The sequence below is a fragment of the Myotis brandtii genome, unplaced genomic scaffold (genome assembly GCF_000412655.1).
Source record: "Myotis brandtii unplaced genomic scaffold, ASM41265v1 scaffold32, whole genome shotgun sequence".
NCBI lineage: Eukaryota > Metazoa > Chordata > Mammalia > Chiroptera > Vespertilionidae > Myotis > Myotis brandtii.
The window spans coordinates 7,616,569-7,630,725 of record NW_005362269.1 but is presented as its reverse complement, the minus strand read 5'-3'; the positions used below and the strand labels follow the sequence as shown (position 1 = coordinate 7,630,725).

The window sequence follows — 14,157 nt, the reverse complement described above, 5'->3', positions numbered from 1 at the left end:
GCTACCCACCCCTCCCCCCCAAAAGGAGGTAAAATGTGAAGTGCAAAGCAGAGCCGAATAAATAAATAAGGAAGGGGAAGGGGAAATTCAGTGTGTCCTCAAGTGTGCAGTAGATCTGCACCATGCAGCAAATACATGTCGTGATTGGGTTTTTAAAAGACGTCCGCCTCGCCTCTGACTGACAGGGCCTATTGATTTTTTAGGTTTCTGCCGTCATCGGTTTCCAGCCTCACAGCGGCCATGTGTCGGGGGTCAGGGCGCACCGGGGCTCAGTGAGCCAGCCCTCGCCACTTCCCAAAGTGAAGGGCCGCTGAAAGAAAATCAATCATGTCATAAGTGAGAAGCATCAAAAAATTTCCCCCTGTATGGCCAAGACCCATCAGCCTGTCTCCACTCAGTAGCTAAGGTTAGGCATCTGTCAAGTCAGGCTAGGTGAAAAGTATTAGACATGCCAGTTAACCCATGGGTAGACTGTGCAGGCCATTCTGGGATGACGAGGTTGGCATTCTCACTTAATTTTGGAGCTGGCATCACCCATTTCCTACCCCTTTAGCCTCAGTGTGTCTCTCTCCTCTCTTCTCCTTTCTGAAGGCAGGAGGAATTGGGGCCTGGTACCCTGTTTACTTATGAACTGGTGAAGAGTCAGAATGGATGCTTCCTCTTAGCAGACCCTTTGGGAGGACAGTGCTGTTGTGTTTTTACCAAATCACAGAGTCTGTTTCCTTAAACGAAGCAGATTCCCTCCGCACGCCGCCGCCCCCCCTCAACTGCCCCCGACCCCGTTTTGTATCTAGCTTTGGAAACGCACATTACCCAGATAAGTTTAATTGTAAAATTAATTGTGCACATCACACGGTAGGAAATTTTTATTTGACCACGGTGCTGATGTTTCTCAACTGATTGGACACTGCATTTTCTTCCTGTTCAACGAATTGGGAGAAAATACATTTTCACTGCTCAGAGAAATGATCAGAAGTATGCTGTCCATTCTCAAACGCCTTTTAATATTTCTTACATCCCCGATCTGTATAATTCAACTGTATAGTTTGGCAAAGGAAACATTATTCAGTGTCTAGCTTGGAGAAACTTTTTTTGCATGTGCCTTCTAATTCTGCAATTCGTAATTGGCTAGAATGTCATGATAGATGCTTTTCATGATATAAATTAGAGGATGTCTTCTGTGGGAGAATGCTAGGCTTTGATTCACGTATTTTCGAGTGCATTTATTAAAATCAATAAAGTGAAAACGGGTAGTTTTGTTTGCTTGTCTGTTTTGCTGCACAGGAAAGGTGGATGGCAGAACTGGCGGCTGTCAGATTGGCCTCACTTCACTCAGCACCTCTCCTTCCAGGCTTCTCTCTATTGGTGGACACTGGTTCCGGGATAGTCACTGTTAATTTACCACTAGTTTGAGAGCTCCAGAGAAAATCTTCTCTCTAGAAAACTCGCAGGGGGAGCTTGTCTGGGTGGAGGGGCAGGTTTTAGGATCCCCTCCTCTGTATGCGATGACCACCCCAGAGCACCGGAAGAACCCGCAAATGATTGAACTGAGCTATGTTGTAACTATCCATACCTAAATCGACATTCACCGCCTGAATCAAGAGGTACACTCACTAATAAATATTTTAGCCCTCTCTGCTTCAGTGATTATGCTGGCCATTCCATACAGATAAAAAGACAAAATGTTTCTTTAATCAGTACTGTGATGTGAGACTGTTAAGGTAATAGTGCTTGAAACTATTAGAATCTCAAAGATATTGACTGGCTTGCTTTTGGCATGGCAAATATAATTACATTTTTAGGTTACATTTTATGGGTTTATACTAGTTATTCTCACATGAAAGAAATTGCTGTCCAGAATTTTAACAGAGGGGAAAATGATCGAGGTTGAAATCCTCAGCCGTCCGGGCGAAGGGAGCTGCTAATATACGATCTAATTGTGATCAATACTTTCTTTTCTAGTTTCTGTAATGACAAGGCTTTTGCAATAAAAACACTACCATCTTTTTGAAATCCACAGGATGATAAATGACCCAGGCCTACATGGGGAGGGGAGGAGAGTGTATTTTACATTCCTAGTGATTTATTATGGGTTTGGGAACATAGCTGGTGTGAAGTCAAGCTTGGGGAGGGGGAAAAGAGGGATAAAGAGAAAAAGTTCCCAACAAAAAAATTCATGCTGCCTAAAATGCCTAGGTTTAAGTCCCATTACCACTGATGTGAGCTGAGTACTCTCATCAAGGGGCCTAGGAACCCCTGAGTATTTAGATTCTTTGTGTCACATCACAGGAAAGGAAATAAAGCCAACACAATGAACCAGTACTTTGCTCTGTAGGAATGGCTAGGTCAGCCTAACTCACATGTTACCTAAAAAGGAACAATTTGATTGTGTCTTGACAATAAATGAAAGCTTGGCTTTGAAGGTGCTCTTAGCCTGGTCTGTTTGCTTTTGTAGACAGTATATTGGGCAGGTTATTTCAGGTGTAAGAAGGGAAATCTGCTCTTTCATTAAATATTAGGGACTTAGCTCCCTTTGGTGAAAACCAAGTCCAGTCATCTCTGACCTCCTTTTGCCTGTGAGGGGTGCATTGCTGAGCTAATCAAATCCAGCTGGTCATTTAGACCTGGCAGGTAAAGTTTTGAGGAAGCCCCGTGGAGATTTGCAAACTCTACAGTATAAAAAAGTGAATAAAAGTGGTGAAAGTGGATCAAAAAAGTGTCTATGTGAGCCCTTGTTCAGCTTCCCTCCCAATTGTTTATGTCCAGTAGTGTTTCTCATATGGCTCTGGTTAAGTCTCCCAGTCTTTCCCTTCTGGATTTCTATTACAGGTTGACTGTTGACATTTTGCTTCAGGCTGGCACTTAGTGTATAATATTACTGATGCCTTTCAATCTTTTTTCCTTTCCTTTTTTTCTTTCCTTTCTTGCTTTCTCTCTCCTTTTCTTTCATTTCATCCTTTAAGTCTTTTTTTAATTTTCTTTCAAAAACAAAAATTCTTTTGTTAAAAAGAGGTGAAAAAAATATGAAGGCACTATATAGCATTCACAGATTGGGGACTGATCCAATATATTTTCTGCCATTCTCCAGACCCTTGCATTTCTTCCGGTGTAACATTGAAGGCAATGGAATTTTTTTTTGCTATGAACCAGAAAATATCCCATTTTCCTGCTTTGCTAAACACAGCTTACAGTAAGAACTAAATACAAAGGCTAAGGGTTCTTATTCAAACATGTGTTTTCTTTGGTCAGGTATATGGAAGGAGATGCAGAAGGTATAGGAGACTAGATTTTTACATGAGATTATGAATCATCTCTTTTCTCCTGAATCAGGCTTGAGACAAAAGGGATAAAGAGTGTTTTCTCCTCAAATATCCAATTCATCCTATCAGATTTCCCACAATGACTTTCTCCACCCAGGTCTTAATGTACTACTCTTAGAACGTCTCATCAGTGACCAGAGCTGATGAGGTCTTTGAACATTAGACAGTACCCATTAGTCAAGGTCCCTGGGCTAACATCTTCTGGATGGCATTTTCTTCTAAGTGTGCCATTAGTTAGTATAATGGACTTGTGTCTGTCAGCCTTTGGGGCAAGATGGAGAGAAGCATCCAAGACCCTTTGTTAGAAGAATGGACTGTGTGTGTGTGTGTGTGTGTGTGTGTGTGTGTGTGTGTGTGTTTTCCCCCCTCTAACCTGGAAACATGTTCCCAGCAACAGTTTTAGCCCGTGAGAGACAATAAATGTTAATGGCTTCAGTGAAGTCTTTATGATCTCCTGGGTCAGACAGAAATCTTGTCTTTTTCCCTGAAAGTCTCAAACCTGGATTTATAAAATACTCTTCAGAACCATTATAGTCTTTTGGGTAAATAGTTTTTATTTTAAAACATTTTTATAATACACACATTTTAAAAAGTGTTCTAAATATGTATTTTTACGATTGATCGTGACAGCTCCTTACAGAGCCATTATTGCCTATCAGGGAGATAATGTGTGTGTGTATCCAAGAAATTGTTTGCAAAAAAAAGTCATCTCAAAGCTGTGTATATTTCCAATGAGGATTTTTTTTCTTACCAATAAACTTGAGAAAAGTATGCAGAACAATCGAAATTTAAATTGGCCGTAAAAATCAGACAGTTTCAGAGAGGAGGATTTTTGGAATGGCTCTCAAAAGGCACTTGAGAGACTCCAGGCAGTGAATGATCAGAACTGCTGGCTACCCTTCCTTGAGACTCTGACCACTGGTTATCAAAGATTTGGCTAATTTGCAAGACTTTCTTCCTCAAGCCTGCCCGCTTTGGAAAGTTACAAGACAAGGCTTTTGCTCTTGTTGGATTCTCCGAATCACAGGTTGCCATCTCATCACAGAGGGCTTGAAATCAGCCAGAGTAGAGTACTGGCTGGTTTATTCAAGCTTTTCATGAATATGCCATTAAAATTAATTTTATTGACTATGTCACTGAATAGGTGCTAGAAATTACAGGTGTACAGAGAATAAGCTGCATTAATGATGTTGGGGAGCATATAGACCTGTAGACAGGTTTGGGTGCTAAATCCTACTATGGAGGCATGCATGAAGCGGGGCACTGGCAGAGTGCATTAGAATGAAATTGGTTTCAGTTTGTAGGATTTGGGTGTCCGCAGGTTTCCTTGGGGTACAAGATGGTAGCAAATAATTGAGGGTGCTGGGTGAGGTGGGGAGACATGGTGAGAATCAAGAGATGGTATTAACTACCACTACTACTATTAGGAGCTATTAGGCTTTTATGGGACATTTATCTAAGTGTAGTATATGAATGAATGTTTACTTCAGAGGATAACTTTTTACCTCATTCAACCAATAAATACTTAGTTATGGCATGCCCTCTGTGTGCTAGTAACTTGGGGTATAATGATAATAGGGTCCTGTTCACATGGAACTTATAAAGTACGTGGGTTTGGGGGACCCGTGACTCAGACATTAATTTAAAAAATTATACACATAAATGTGGAACCTATAATGTGGTAAGTTTATAAAAGAAAGGACACCAAATATTTAGTTGATTTGCTGGGACTGTCTAATGGAGATAGGAGAAGTGTGTATGTGGGAGGGTTTGGCCTTATTAGGCCAGGGAAATGCCTAAGTGGTGAAGTGAGGGTTAAGCAGGTCAAGGGGGTAGGATTGGAGTGGCAGGGTGCAGAAGAATATTCTAGAGAGGGGAAGTGGGAAGGAAGAGGGAAAGAAAATGGAAGGAGGAAAAATGAGAGGATGCAGCAAGAGGGTATGAATAATATTTCTTCCCTTCCCCTTTTTCTTTTGTTCTTTCAACAAATATTTTTTTAGTACCTCCTAGAATCTGGGCACTGGGGATTCAGAATGAAAGAAATCATAAGAAAAATTCCCTTATGGAGCTTACTTTTTAGTGGGGGTGAGGAAGTGAAGAAGTAAATGTTGGAATTGAGCAAAGACCTGAAGGAGCAGAGGGAGTGAGCAGATATCTAGGGGGGGTAGAGTCAGGGCAGAGTGAGCAGTGTGAGGCGAGGCCCTGAGAGAAGTGTAATTCATGGGCTTAAGGAAGAGTGCGGAGGACAGTGTGACTGGAACAGAGCAAGCAAGGAGAGGGGGGTTGTAGGTGATGCTGCCAGAGGCATAAAGGGGAATTGGGGGGCCCTGTGGGCCATATAAAGATCTTAGGTTTTTACTCTGTGTGAGATGGGAAGCCATTGGAGGTCAAGGACAAATAGACAAGAAGGTTTTCAAGCAATGTGAGGAAGATGCCCACCCAGTAGGGAGATAAACCCTAAACTAAAGGGAAGCATTTCCAGGAATGCTTTGAGTATTTCAGATCTCCTGACATTTCCTGAATGAAACCCTAAAACCACTGTAATGTGAGATTCATTTTTTTTTTTTTAGAATGGCTTCTGTGTCCAGTCCACCAACAGGATTTTTTAACGGACCTTGACTCATAAAGACAGGATTTGAGAGAGATCGTTCTCACCCATTACAGAGATGCTTTGATAACCCATTGCTAATATTCTGTCTGAACTGTTTGTCTAGTTATGTGACAATTGTGTACCCAAATATGCAATGTTATAAGGGCGAATGCAATAAACTCAGCCGAGGCTCCAGTGGGAGGGTGAAAGAGAAGGAGCAGCTGGAAATGCAGATTGAGGTGCGCAGGCAAGACAATGGCCTGTCCTGATAAGCACCTTTCCCCAAAGGTCATCAGTCAGTCATGGAGACTCGTCGTGGACACCCTGGCTTTTGTGTAAACTGAAGTTTCATTCTCCAGAGAGGCCAGTGGGATGTCTGGAAGGAAGGTTAAAAATCATTGTGGCAATTTGTAAGATGATAAGGAAGAAGAAATTCATTGCCATTCATATCTAAATACTTGGTGACCCACGGGTAAGGGCCCTTAAGCTATTTCCCTTTCTAGCATCAGAGCTATATTCCTTTGATATTCATCTTTGATAGTAATCTTTCAAGGCTAGGGAGCAATTCCAAAGAGTGACTCCAGATTCTCTGCACTTTCACAAGGTGGAAGTGAGCAAGCACTCTGGAGCTTTAGCTCTTGAAGGCTGCATGGAATGAGTGTTGGCTCACCAAACTTTTTAGAGGCCAGAACAAAAATCTTTTTGCTAATTATACCTCTTCAGGCTTTGAGACCATTTTTGATGTCTTTGCTTGTAGTCTTTCGGTCATCTTCCCCTTGACCAGTGGTCGGCAAACCGCAGCTCGAGAGCCACATGCGGCTCTTTGGCCCCTTGAGTGTGGCTCTTCCACAAAATACCACGTGCGGGCGCGCACGTACAGTGCGATTGAAACTTCGTGGCCCATGCGCAGAAGTCGGTATTTTGTGGAAGAGCCACACTCAAGGGGCCAGAGAGCCGCATGTGGCTCGCAAGACGCAGTTTGCCGACCACTGTCTTGACAATACCCTTCTATGGCATTTGTTTGAGAAAACAAAGAGGTCCTTGTGAGACTTGGGGCAAACTTTCCCTTTTGATTTCCAGTGAATATTCATCAAGCACACTGAGTGAGCCTCTTTAGGCTTGACCTGAGATGGGAGGTGTGTGGTTACCCAAGCAAAAGCAAAGAAGACCCTAAGAGGACAGCCATTGAGAGCTCATACTGTTGGGTCCTGGGGCTTGAGGGTGAAGAGTGATTTCATTGATGGCTGCTTGCTTTTCTTAGAGGTCAAGATCCCAACACTAGCTGACTTTTTACCACTCATTTGACTGACCACAGGGAGCCAGAATTCACAGGCCTTTTTGGACAGCCAGTTTCCCAGGACCGATGAGAATAAAAACAAATATCACTCACTCAGGGATTTTCACCATCGAAATACTTTCTACATATGAACTCCTTCTTCTTGCAAGAATCAGGCTAAGCATTGTTATCCCCACTCTTATATGGGCATGCCCAGATTTCATTATTCCGAAGGTAGATTTTGAGTCCACGATAAATGTACTTAGCATCATAGTCAATTGAAGATGAAAAGACCTGTTAGGTCACCCAGTATCACCCCTCCTTCTCCACCTCCACACAGCCAGAACAGGAAGCTCTCTGCAATGTACTTTCTGGTTCTTTGGCTAGGCTTCGTTTAAATGTCCCAGGGGAACCTCCCTATAAGTCTAACCTTGGAGAAAGGATCTACTTCTAAAAGCAGCTTTTGTATTCTCAGTGCTGTGACCACCCCACCTCTGCTGAAAGGTTCTTGGAAGTGAGAGGAGTATGGTTGGAAGTCTTTTTTCCTTTCTCTTAATAGGAGAATTGCCATTCCAAGAGTCACATGTGTATCTTTTTCTTTCATAGTAGATTTTTATATGCCTTTCTAGGTTTACTAACAGACATATGGGATTTTGAGTTACAGTTGGGACATGAGCTCATGAAATTAGTATTAACTGCTTTAACCCCTGGGTGCTTGAGTTTATGGAATAAGCAAGTCATAATCGCTGACCACAGCCATTAAAATCTGATGTGAGTCAACTTCGAGTACAAAGACTTTCTATAACCCAACCCTCTTGAAGCAGAAATGATCACAATTTAATATAACGAGAATAATTAATAAGGAGTGTGCCAGTGACCTTGAATATTAATATTGTTTCCTTTTCCTGTAAACAAACTGGGCTATTTTATTATTATTTTAGTGTGTAATTTGGCATAAACACTCCTTTTCACATAATTTCCCCAGGTGACTTTTGTCTCCTTGGCAATTTCCGGCTTTAATAAAGAAAACCTAATTAAGGAGGAGCTGTTGATTGGTTTGCTAGTGTAATTAACACAGGTGATGCTAATGAGTTTCTATGAAACTGGTGGTTTATGGGGAAAATAAACAGACCGCTGTTGCATATGGCCCAACTGATACCTGCACTCTGCAAGAAAGGGTGATTTCCTGGTCCCCTGTGAGTGGGTTGTGGGCATGGAATAGGCAGATAAAATATTTTATAAGATTCATTAGTGGAACTAGACCAAATGGGGAGCAAAAGTCTCAGTGTTAGGCGATATTAAAAAAATCTGATCTCTGGTTGTACTTGTTTGGTCTGTCTTTTTTCGTGTACCTGAAAGGGACAGATTTTTTTTTGTTCGAAGTGGGTTTCTGACTTTCACTGTAGGCATGGTAAGTTGGCAAAGCCCCTCGCAGCCTTTGTAGAGACATTTTAATGTTCATCCTCTTTCCCCCCTGATTTTGCTCATTAACCCTTGAGATGCATTGGCCAGAAAAGCACATGGAATTCCCGCAGAAACAGACTCTCAAGAGCCTTCTTTCTTGCCCTACAACTGCCTCCCAGGGAATTCCTAATATTTAAATTTTCTATGGCATCCATGCTAGTCTGGTCTACCCAAAATTACTTATAAGAGGCAAATTTTCTCTTTGTTCCCCTCTCCCCTTTCTTTGTTGGGCTGGGAGGGGAGGTGGGGACTCTGGTTCAGATTTCATTTAACAACAGCTTTATAAGATGACCAAGATTCATGGCATTTGATGCATATTTTCTCATTATAAGTTTTACTCAGAATACTTGCCTATTATTTTTGATAATTTACAAATATCCTGCTCAATTTCAAATTAGGTTTTTGAAGTCTTTTATATAAAAGACCGGTCTATAATAAGACCTTTGATGTTTATATCATTTTTCTGGACCTCTTCTGTGTTTCCTTGGTATGTTCTTCAAATCAGTTTTTTTAAACACATGTTTTCTCTTTATTTTCATCTCATTTTTATCATCAGCTAGTTAATTCATTCTCTCTTTTTTCTGTTTCCAAACACGCCTGCTCTACTTTGTCTCTCATCTATTGCTATGTGACAGAAAAGCCAGAGACATTCTGTATCTAGCAGTGCACCTCCAGGGACATCTTTTGAACTCTCATAATTTGTATTTATTGCCACCCACTTTGTAAGTTCACAGTTTAATTTGCCAGCAGTGGCAGTGTTAGGCCGACACAGTAAAACAAGATAACGTTAAAATGTCAGAATGAGAAGGGGCATGAATGATGCATTACCCCTACTAGGACTTGCTCTTGTCATTCCTTTCCACCAAAGTGATGTTAACTACCTTTTGAGAGCTTTATCTGGCTGGTATTACTCAGAAATAGGATCATTAGTTCACTGTTCTGATTAGGAAGCCGCTATGCTTGATTAACTCCTCTTGGACTAGGATCTCAGTGGAAGCATTAAATGAATCGCACTGCCTTAGACATCTAGAACTAATTTATAATTATTTTTTTGCAATTATTTGTCGTTGTTGACATGTGTTTTTCCATGATGTGGTACTTAACGGGGGGATGAGTTAAACCTACTGGAGAAAAGACAGGCATGTTTGAGTTACACTTGTAATCCACATTTCAGGGAAGGGCTTCTAGATTTTTAAATATTTCCCCCATGGTCAGATGCCAAGGCGTCATTCTTAGCAGTATCAATGTACAATTTGTTTACAAACCTTTTGAAATTTCTGAATTTTGAAAAATGATCCTTTTGTTAATTTTCTCAGAATTGTCCTGGGAAGAAACTCATTGAATTGATGTCTTCTCATGGTGGTGACTTTATGTGCAAAAAGCGGGGTTAACATGGGTCTTGAAAAAGCTTTTCAAGTGATAAATCTAGGGAGAGGGACCTCTTCCTTCCCAAAACCAATGTATACCATTCTTTCCCTATCTAAATTTTTCTTCCCAATCTTGCTGTTGCTTGATATATATATATTATTGATTTTAGAGAGGAAGGGTTAGGAAGAGAGAGATAGAAACATCAATGATGAGAAAGAATCATTGATTAGCTGCCTCCTGCACACCCCACACTGGAGATCAAGCCCACAATCCGGCATGTGCCCTGACTGGGAATCGAACCATGACCTCCTGGTTCATAGGTCGATGCTCAACCACTGAGCCACACCAGCTGGGCAAGAGTAGGTTTTGATAGGGAAAGTATTGAAAGGCTAGGAGGTAGGTGTGGGTGTGGCACGGAAGAGGAAATTGGTCCTAGAGCAAGGACCTTGATGGTAGTGAACACTTAATTTGTGCTCCATAGAAAAGGGCTGTTTTACAGTAAAGATATATATTGATTCTGGTCCACAACTTAAGAAAGTTATATTTAGTTCAGCCTTTCTGAAACAATAATACTTTCCATTCTTGTACTTCCAAACAGAGCTATATGGAGAACAGGAGGGGGCTCTGTGCATCTCCTGCACCCCTGTGGACACACTGCCTACTCTTCTAGGTGCCCAGTATGCATTTGTTAAATGGAATGGATGAAGCTATCACCAAAGAGCAGTGGCGCAGTGTTCCCCAACCCCCATTCAAGTACTTCCCTCTAAATGTCTTATTTCCTGAAAGGGCTTTTTATCTGTATAGATCCAGAAACTTGGGTTGTTATTACAGATGCCACTGTTGAACCCGGGGTTACCCTGAGCATATTAACAGCACCATCTCATTATGTTCCTTCTCATATACTTGACATCTGCTCTAAGTTACTATTCTTCACTATCTGCTCAAGTCAGCCTATGGTCTCTTTGGAGATTTCATGACAGAACCCTTGCTATAGATTCACATGATTTAGCCTTCAGCTATTTGTATTAAAACTTGTGACTATGACTTTCTTGTCCAAGAAGGTGATTCAGACCACATTTTCAAGACCAAGCCAGGTGCCTTGAAATGGGGGAGCAGGAAATCAGTGTAACAATTCAAAGGAGAACTTGGTTGCAGGGTAATGATGATAAAACCCTACAGGTACAGAAAAGAGAATTTGTTTGGTTTGAGTTTCTTGAGTCTATTAATCGCGCTCTAAGGGTATACTTGTTGTCAGGGTGAATCATTTATAATGAATTCCATTTTATTGATATTTCTCTCTGTCAGCCTATTTTTCAATGTTTATACCCTGTATTGCCCAGAGCACTGATGCTCTCTGAGATTTGGCTGTAATGCTGCTTTTGTAGAGAGGAGAAATGAAGGCAGAGAAAAATCAGTAGTTTTTGATAAGCCTATGTGAAAAGGTAGCCATCAAATTGAAATACTCCCCCTTCCCCCACCTCTATGGGGGAACCTTTTGATCAATTTGGGTCAACTTGAGAAAAATTAACTTTATTTTAAAACTGCTCTCATTTGGAAGTTCCCTTTCTATACCCTTTCTCAGAAGGGAAAGTTGGGAGTAGAATTCTAAAAGAAAAGCTGTTGGGCTAAGCAAATACGAAAAATTTTCCCCACATCAAAGTTTAACATACTAATACATGCTTTAGGGACCCAACAAATGTGAGTTCCCTAGAAATAATTGTCATAACTGAATTATGATGACTTTCCCAAATCTGCCCCTCTGCGTTATTCAAGGTTTCCTGTGCCCTGCATCGTCCCAGATAGAGAACAAAATGAAACTCTCACCAATTTTGTCTACCTTTTTTTTGCTCTAAGCCAATGCTTTGCAGCACCATTAGGATGTAGATTATCATATTTAAAACCTGTGATGACACCGTTGTACCCATCTGAATGATTAATCTGCTCATTAAAAGAGTGCCGATGGGCTAGTCTAATTGGAACATGGATCTTCTTAAAGGACGTTACAGGGTCGGGAATAGGAAATATTACTCATAACATAAAGTAGGGATTAATTATGCTACTAAATACTACTGTGTGAAATTTACATATGGGTCTGGTTAGAGATCAGGATTAGAAAAAGTGTAGCATCCCATTTTATAACATTTATGTCAACTTTTAGACAGGTGGTGTGTTCGTCCTTTAATCCCAAATCTTAAATCAACATTTACAAAAGCTGTTATAAACTCAAATGCCACAGAAGGCTTAGGAGATTGGGATAAACACAGCATGCGCATCAGTGAATCACACGGTTGCACCGGATGGGCTTTTAAAAACAATTGCAAAGATCCAAAGCTGCAGAGCAATCTTTACTCTGCCTTAAACCCCAAACTTCTGGATGGTATTAATCTTCCTAGAAGAGGATGAGAGTACAATTGGGATCTTTAAGAAAATACGCAAATCCATTGAGCACAAGTTTACAAGCTTTCTCCTCCCCCCCGCCCCCCGACACTTTAATAACCTTTCTTTAAGCAAATAATATGTACAAAAGATGTAAGGGGATTGCTGTGGTTGCAAAGGGGACTGGAGAATTCCGAACTCCACTTTAGTGCCTTTCTGCCGCAGGGATCCATGGCTGCTGTTAAAACAACAACAATAACCAAAACCACCTTGTCACATGGAGGTGGATCCTAGAATCTTGGGACTGAAAAGAATATTTTTCACAGACAGTAGTGTGGTGAAGGCCTGGGAGGGGTGGGTGCAGGGTGGAGGGGGTCAATGGGAAAAAAGGGGGACATCTATAATACTTTCAACAGTGAAGATACATTATTAGTAAAAAAAAAAAAAAGATTCTTTTCTCACCCAAGGATATGTTTTTATTGATTTTAGAGAGAGAGGAAGGGCCCCTAGGTGCTCCAACTGGGGATCAAACCTGCAATCTTTTGGCATATGGGATGACACTCCAACCAACGGAGTCACCTGGCCAGGGCTTGAAAAGAGTTGTGAAGGTCATTTATCCTGTTTCCCTTAATTCAAGGCAAGGGACACAAAGCTTACACAACTTGTTAGCGACAAGCCAGAGCTAAAACCCAAAATTTCTGACTCATAGTCCAGTGCTATTTTTGTAAACAACACGGCATCTCTAGTCTGGTTACCAAATATCTTGACACGTTGGATTGTTTGTTCAACACGCCATGTCTTAAGATATCTCTGTTTACTGAAGTCAGATCTGTTTGACAAATGGGAAATATATTCTTACACATTTTGCTGTTTCCACTACTTGAAAATTCATATTTTTTTTTTTTTTGCTGGTAGGCAGATGACATGCCATGTGTGTAGTAAAAAATGGAAAGTTGTTACTTCAGAGTAAACACTTTACTGTGCTGACTGGTCTAGCCAAAAAAGACATAATGAAAATCAGGGCACTTGGTTATTAGTGGGTCCCCACCTGTTTAAAGAACTGAAAGGATTATGCATTAGATTTTAGGGTGCTGTCAAGCTTAGAGAATTTCCTTGGCCTTGGGCAACTGTGTGTTGCTTCTGAGGTTGGGGAAGCCTTACTTAGACTGAGAATGTTGGGCTTAAAGGTACCTTAACAGGTTAAAGTGCCTACCTGCCTCTGGATCCTCTCAGTCGGCTCTCCCCTCTCCCTTTCATTGCACTTGTCTGACTGAGCTCACCCTCGTCTCTCACACCAATGACTACAGTCATGTCTTCGTTATCTCTTGGCCTCCAGTCTCGAACCTGCTCAATCTGTTGTCTATACAGCAGCTAGAATGATCTTTTGGAAACCTTTCTGATATTACTCTCTTGCTTAAAACTGTCACTTGGATAGCCTGTCTCCTCATTGTCCCAGAGATAAAAGTCCAAGCCTTTTAGCACTGCATGCGTTGTCCCTCCTGGTGCCATTGCTCCCAACCCTCGTCCTTGCTTACACTGGGCCACCTTCCACTGACACAAATTTGCCATGCCCTGTGAAGTGGCCTGTGTCTTTGCACCTGTTTTTCTCAATAACTAGTATGTCCTTCCGAGCTCCTCCTTGCCTTGGCTTTCATCTGGCTATTTCTAACTTATCTCAGGATTTAATTCAGCTTTAGCTCCTCACAGAAGCCTTCTTGGCCCCACCGATGTAGCACCCCAGTGCATGGTGATGCGTTATCATA

The 14,157-nt window shown here is 41.4% G+C and overlaps 1 protein-coding gene across 3 annotated transcripts in view; it reads left to right on the top strand.

Moving 5' to 3' along the window:
- The window catches only part of EBF1 (early B-cell factor 1), a 391,732-nt gene that overhangs the window by 124,158 nt on the left and 253,417 nt on the right, over positions 1–14,157 (top strand). The gene's annotated exons all lie outside the window — the stretch shown is intronic.